General features: G+C 38.4%; 1 protein-coding gene across 2 annotated transcripts in view; it reads left to right on the top strand.

Annotated features, from left to right (window-relative positions):
- Positions 1-6,104, top strand: part of LOC130142017 (splicing regulatory glutamine/lysine-rich protein 1-like) — an 83,008-nt gene extending 76,904 nt beyond the window's left edge. For both annotated transcript variants that reach the window (XR_008819265.1, XR_008819262.1), the window contains one exon: positions 5,185-6,104. The gene's annotated coding sequence lies outside the window, so the exon portion shown is untranslated. The remainder of the gene's footprint in view (positions 1-5,184) is intronic.
- Positions 6,105-6,600: the final 496 nt, after the last annotated feature.

Below are 6,600 nucleotides of genomic sequence, written 5' to 3'. Positions count from 1 at the left end.
CTACAGTAATTCTCACTCAGTCAAGCTTGACTGAATTGCAATGAAATATAAAAATATTGTGACTGAAATCTTAATACCTCAGAAGTACTGAGAGTACATCTTCCTTTCAGTGTTACTAGAGAATTCTGTAGTAGTCTTAGAAATTTAAGCTTTAAGGAAAATTTTTCTTATAATCTCAAATTAAATATTGATATAGAGGAGGAGAATCGGAATGTAAAACTTGAGGACTGAGATAAGAAAAAATTAATAATTGAAATAAAATAAAAACAATAATTATAACAATTATAATGAAAATGGGGGAGAAAGGGAGAGAAATGAAATCCAAATGGAAGGGAGAAAAGAAAACAAGTGATGCACAATACAATTGCTCGTCACCTGCTGACTAATGCCCAGCCAGTCCCCAAGCAGCAATCTGCAGGCCCCAGCCAACTCTCCCCAGTTTATATACTGAGCGTGACGTTCTATGGCAGGGGTCCTCAAACTTTTTAACCAGGGGGCCGGCGCACGGATGAAGTGGCAGGCAGTCATCTGCGGCTGCTTGGTTCCCCCCCCCAACCCCCGGCAAGGGGGGGGGGGGGGGGGGGGGCGCAGGGGGAGGTCTGTAAATACCAGGGGCCAGATTGAGGACCCTGTGGGGGCCATATCCAGCCCGCGGGCTGTAGTTTGAGGACCCCTGTCATACAGCAACAGCAGCTTAGCTACATCTGTTGCCCAACTGTGACCAGAAGAATCCTACTGAAAACTCTAATTTCTTTTGGTGATTCTAAAAATTAGATGTTGTCTCAGGGCTAGACAAAGATACAAGTTGCACTTATCTGAATCTTAAGTTTGCTTTGAAAAACAGGATGAAAATCCTTCCCTCCCCAACAAAAAATAACCAGTAAATGGTGCCTCCATCAGTAGATGTGGTTGTTGCTGTTACTTGGTGTAAAATTTCCAGTAGCCATAGTTACTATTTTCATGTGCATATCCTCTTTACCAGTGACCCAGTTAACCACAAAACATTTTTGACTGTATTCTGGAGTCCAGGTAACAACCACATTAGTTCCCTGATGTTTTATGTGAATTTGACTAGGCAAGTCTATGAACAAATATACCATTAGAGATCAATAAGCAGGAAAGCAGTCTTTTCATCTCTTTCTCACTTTCTCTCTTTTGCTCTTTTTCTAAGATTATTCATTAAGTAGTTATCATTGCAGGTGACCAGTATATAGTAAGGTTTACACTAGTATGTCAATAAAGGGAATTTAGCATCTAGTATTTTTCAATGGTCTCTGGGAGCTCCAGTGTTAATTGCTGTTCATGACCTTACATTTCTTACAATTGGAAAAGGGGAAATGGCTGTTCCAAGCTTCAGGAAGAGGAGGAAGCCTGACACTGCTAAATAACCTCTTGTGAACTGCTATTAACATGGAGCAACTGTGAAATGGTGCTTACCTGGCAGAGGAGGAGCTAATTATGGATTATAGTTATATAATTTAGTATTTTTATATACTTTTAATTTTCTGCAAGAATTCTAAACATTTCGACAATTTTTTAAAGACAGATTATCAAACTAGGAAGGAAAGACATTCTAACTGAAACTGAGGGGGAAGAACAACCTGTCATTTTGGGATAAGAAATGGATCTTGTGGCAGACAGACAAAATTCTTCATTTTATCTCCTATCTGAAAACCAATATAATTAAGTGGAATTAAAGAAAATGGCTGTTCTAGCCAAGAAAGAATTGTGCATGCTGAGAAGGAATTTATTTTGGGAACGCACTTAATGCAAGTATCTTCCCAGTAATTCATCATAGATATGGAGAACTTGCATAGAAGTAAAACCAAAACTAAAACAGGTGTCTGGAGAGAGCCATGAAGCATGGTCTGAGAGGTTCGGTAAACAAGCAACTGTCAGTCAAAAGATGGCTTGAGGTGATAGTACATATTTCATCAGGAGAGTGCTGAAGCAGTTAAAGAAGCTTTCTTATATAGCTAACTTATTAAAAATTGTTAGGTAGTTTTATTGTTTAAATGAAAAACCTGTGTATTTAGGCATCATAAAAGCTTACATCTTCATTGGAATATGTGTACATCCTATCTATTCCTCTTCCCATGTGCCAGTAGGGGTAATACTAAAATAAAGGACAGTAGCGGGTCTCTTAATAGTTACTAAGCTCAAAAACCTTAGATTTGCACATAACTCTGAGAACTTTGTTTAAACTTCTGGCATCTACTTAGCTTTGAGTACATTCCATAAGCCTTTTTGATAGGTAAATCTAGTGCACAGTTATTTCTCTAGCTTGAGAAAACAAGTGCTACAAGGAATGTTAAATTGCTCAGTCTGTTAATTCTGTTAATTTCTATCAAAATCCTTAAGAAACAATACTGACACTCACTATGCAAAAATATAAGCCTAATGAATATTCAAGACAATGCTTATCCCTATCCCAAAGACTGTCAAAAGGTAGCATAGAAATTGCTCATAAAACTCGAATGAATGATAAGGTAAGTACCTGTTGCAGAGAAATCTGGGACAATATGGTTTGCGGAGATTGTCCTGCTTTATTATAGACAGAAATATTAACTCTATAATAAGCCATGGAGAGATTTAGAAGAACTCTTCTGTCCTTCAGAATGATGTGATTTGGTGAATCCCTGCAACTGTTGGGTATTCTTTCAACACTAACATAATATCCAGGGATGTTCTTGTGTTGCGACGGAGGGAAGACGCAGTCGCTCAATATGAGTGATCAGCAGACTTCCTTTATTGTCTCTTACAGTCACCTTTTATGCCTTCTTATAATTAGCTCATACATATTACAAAAGTTAAGCTCATTATTGGTTAGTTGCCTAAATACCAAGCCCATCCCTAGTTTCTCTTCGGTAGTTTTCTGTTCCCACCTGCAACATTCTTTTCCCACCAAAATCTTCCTGTTATTGTGTAACAAGGACAGCCAAAGACAGTGTATTTTTGCTTTACTTCAGATAAGCTGAGAGCGATGTGCATTTTTGTCCAGCCAGCTGGACTATGTCTATGTGACCTTTTTCAGCTAGCCAGTTATCCACATTCTTGCTTTGTGTTACCTAGTAAGAGGAAAAAGATTATTATTCTACAAATGTTATAACATCCTGTGCAGAAAATAAAGAGAAATTATATAAACAGTATGTCGCCTTTAATGATGAAGATAAGATACTTTTAACTAGATTATTAGGAATCAATGAACCAAAGCATGTCCTTAAAATTAAGAGCATGTTTAGATTGAGAGGATTTAAGCACAGGATTGTTTTGCTTAATTGGGATCTTAGTTATGTGTAGCCAATTAGTAATAATGGCAGTGAAGCAGCTGTAATGTTCTCTGCATTTCACTGGAACATACCCCTCATAATTAACGAACTGGAAAGTTAATGAGAGGTGTTTAATTGCAATATATGCCTCTGGGAATCTTCACCTACTAGGCTCTGTTAGGCATCTGATCTCTGTGGATAAATGCTAGTAATTATACTACAACTTTGGAAGATGTTATATATCAATCCAAATTTTTAAGTGGTTCTGGTTCACTCATTATTTTACTGTACTAATCTTCATGAGAGATTAGGAAATGAGTGCACAGAAATGGAAATTGCTGCAGTCTAGATAGAAACTGAACTCAATATATGAAGGTCTGGGAATTATGCAAAGGTTACTTCTGATATCAAGCTTGTCTGTTATTTCTTGGCATAAAATTAATAGTGTGAAAACTCCACAGAGCTAGGAGACTGGGTTAGCTTAATGAATAATTGGATACTTTTGGAGTAATGTAGGATGACATTCAGTAATTTAAAAGGCCAAGACATACATGTTGAGAGGAATTTCTGCTAAAGCTGGAAGCACTTAAAATGGAAACAGAAATCTTTCACAGGATAGGGAGGGAAGAATTGGTGCCATTATCTGAAGCTCTGGTAAAGCTGCTGGGGGAATAGTGTTATGGTTCTCTCACCAGGCTTTGAAACTGGAAAAGGTTTCTGTGTAGGAGAAATGATTCCTAGGATATATGAAATATGAGGTCTATCACACAAGAAGAAACTAGTAGAATTTAGCTTTCTTAGCTTAGCAAAATGAGACTGGAAAAGGCTAGCACTGCCCTATCTTGAATAATCCTGTAGAAGGCTCCATGTTATTTGCAGCCATGAAAGCAATACACACTGCCTGGTTGTATGTTTAGAGCTGAAGACAGCTATCTTGTGCCTGTTCAGTAACCTCTACACAGTTTGGATCACTTAATGTTGAAAAAAGCAGAGGAGCTATGGCTAGCCTCTAACATCTTAGAACTATTTTTTTGTTTCAGATTGGCTTAAACAAATATGGCAGCAGAACTCAAGATTATTTTTTTCCCCTCCCTCCCCCTTTAACATATTAATTATTGAGTGCAGTCCTTCCCTCTGCCCCTTTGATATTTGATGAAGCCATATGGACTTGAACATTTTTCAGTATAAGACTAGTACAAGTGTTAACCTGAATGAAGGTCCTAGCCTGATCTTATATTTAATATTATGTAATTTTTAACTAAAGCATTTTGATGGAGAATAATTTCTTCTCTTAGCTTAACATTTAAATTGGCATATACAATCAATTGCTTTATTACAAAATGAATCATTTACTGTGCAGCTTTTCTTTCTTCTTGGGAGATAAGGGAAAAGGGGGATATTTCATCCTTATCAGGATATGAGGTATTTATTTCCTCTGCTGTCTTTTCTTTCCCTTAACAAAAACTCAAGGGGCAACTACAAAACTTTCTACATCATCTGATATTTCAAAACTCTGCCAGACTCTGTGTTTACTGCTGGGGATGTTCCCTATAGTGAACTTCTTGGACTTTGTAGACGTTCTTTCTCTCAGAATCTAGATAGAATTATTTTTCACACAAACAACTCTAGTAACACCTTGCTCATTGAAATTGCTTGTGGGCTCCTTCAATATAAATTCAAGATTGTCAATTGTCCATTTCATACCACGAGAACTGCAGCTGGTAAAACTGCCTGATGTACTGTAGTCAGTCGGCTGATAATGACACTTGCTGCAGAAGAGGGGATGCAGAAGAGGGGAACCAAGCAACTACAGTTCCTGGTTTGAATGTTCTGTATAAAAATATGGCTTCAGGCGTATGGGAAGGGCCTAATCCGGTGTTATTTATCGGTAGAGGTTATTTTTGTATCTCCACAGATAAAGGACCTATATGGGTCCCTAGCAAGTTTGTGCGACCTGTATGTCAAGATCAGAAGTCGGAAGAGAAGACTCAGAGCGAGCAGACGGAATAAACTGTCTATGTTGTAAGGGATGTAACCCGTGGGTATTGTGCCGATGTATGCTATGTGGGGTAAAACGGTTCTGTAAGCCAAAGCTTAAATGTAAATGGTGTGAAGGGTGTATGTGTTTGATTAGTAACTGGGCATATGAAACAAGAGAAAGCATACGACTAGTGTAATACCATGCTGATTGGAGACAGTATACATCATCAGAATCTGTGAAAGCACCACAGATTGTGTGGGGTGGAATGAAAAAGAAAAAAAAAAAAAAAGGTGGAAATTGTAGGAGTAAACATGTTTAAGTGGTGGTCTTGGTTTACGGTCTTGATGAATATGTTACCCATTGGCCAAAGTATTTTTGACATCTTGCCTAGAACAAACATATGGGTGACATGGGCAAATATCACAGGGGTAACAGACTTTTGTTTAAGTTTGCAGCAAGCAGACAACCCCTTTAGAACTTGTTTAATTGGTATTCCCCTGCAAGAGAATGAAACAAATTTTGATGTTTTTTTGAAATGTTAAAACAGTGGATCTGACTTCCAATCAGAATGGTACATGTATGAGTCCGAATGGGCAATTTGTTTGGCCTTCTATGTGTAATGCAGCGTGGCAGAAAACGGTTATTGAGAATTTGAATCGACCATATCATTTGCCATTGCAGGAGTTAGACCTATTAGGTAGCATTACGCCCGTTAAAAACGTTAACGTGACTGCAACGGGAATGCCAGAATGCGAGGACACGGTACCACCACTTCAACCTGTAAATGGCACTGGAGTAATTTGGTTTGGTGAACCGTGGCGATTTTGGCTAGCACGACAAGGTGAATGGGAGTTTGATACTAAGTTTCAAAATTTAATTGGTTTACCTAATTGGGGTGAACTGAAAGCTGGAGGCTTACATGTAAATGTATCAGGGGGCTATCAGGTGCCACCGGGAGTCTTTTTGATATGTGGAGATAGAGCATGGCCAGGGATTCCTTTGAATCCTGTCGGTGGACCATGTTATTTAGGGTGTTTAACTTTGTTTGCTCCTCGTATGAAAGACTTACTGAAAATGACTCCACAATTTCATAGATCACGGAGGGCACTGCGCACCTTTGCTGAAACATGTAATGACCGAGTCGATCTACAGTCTGTAACAACAAATGTCTTAGCCTCCATATTTATGCCGGGGGCAATGGCTGCATTAAACGCTAAGAATATACGAAGGTTAGCGTGTTGGGGAGAGAAGCAATTTAATCTTACGTCACAGATTTTAAGTTCGTTATCGCTTGACGTAGATAGTGTTAGGCATGCTACGTTACAAAATAGAGCTGCAGTAGATTTTTTG

The sequence above is a fragment of the Falco biarmicus genome, chromosome W (genome assembly GCF_023638135.1).
Source record: "Falco biarmicus isolate bFalBia1 chromosome W, bFalBia1.pri, whole genome shotgun sequence".
Taxonomy (NCBI): Eukaryota; Metazoa; Chordata; class Aves; order Falconiformes; family Falconidae; genus Falco; species Falco biarmicus.
This window is presented reverse-complemented; position numbering and strand designations above follow the sequence as displayed.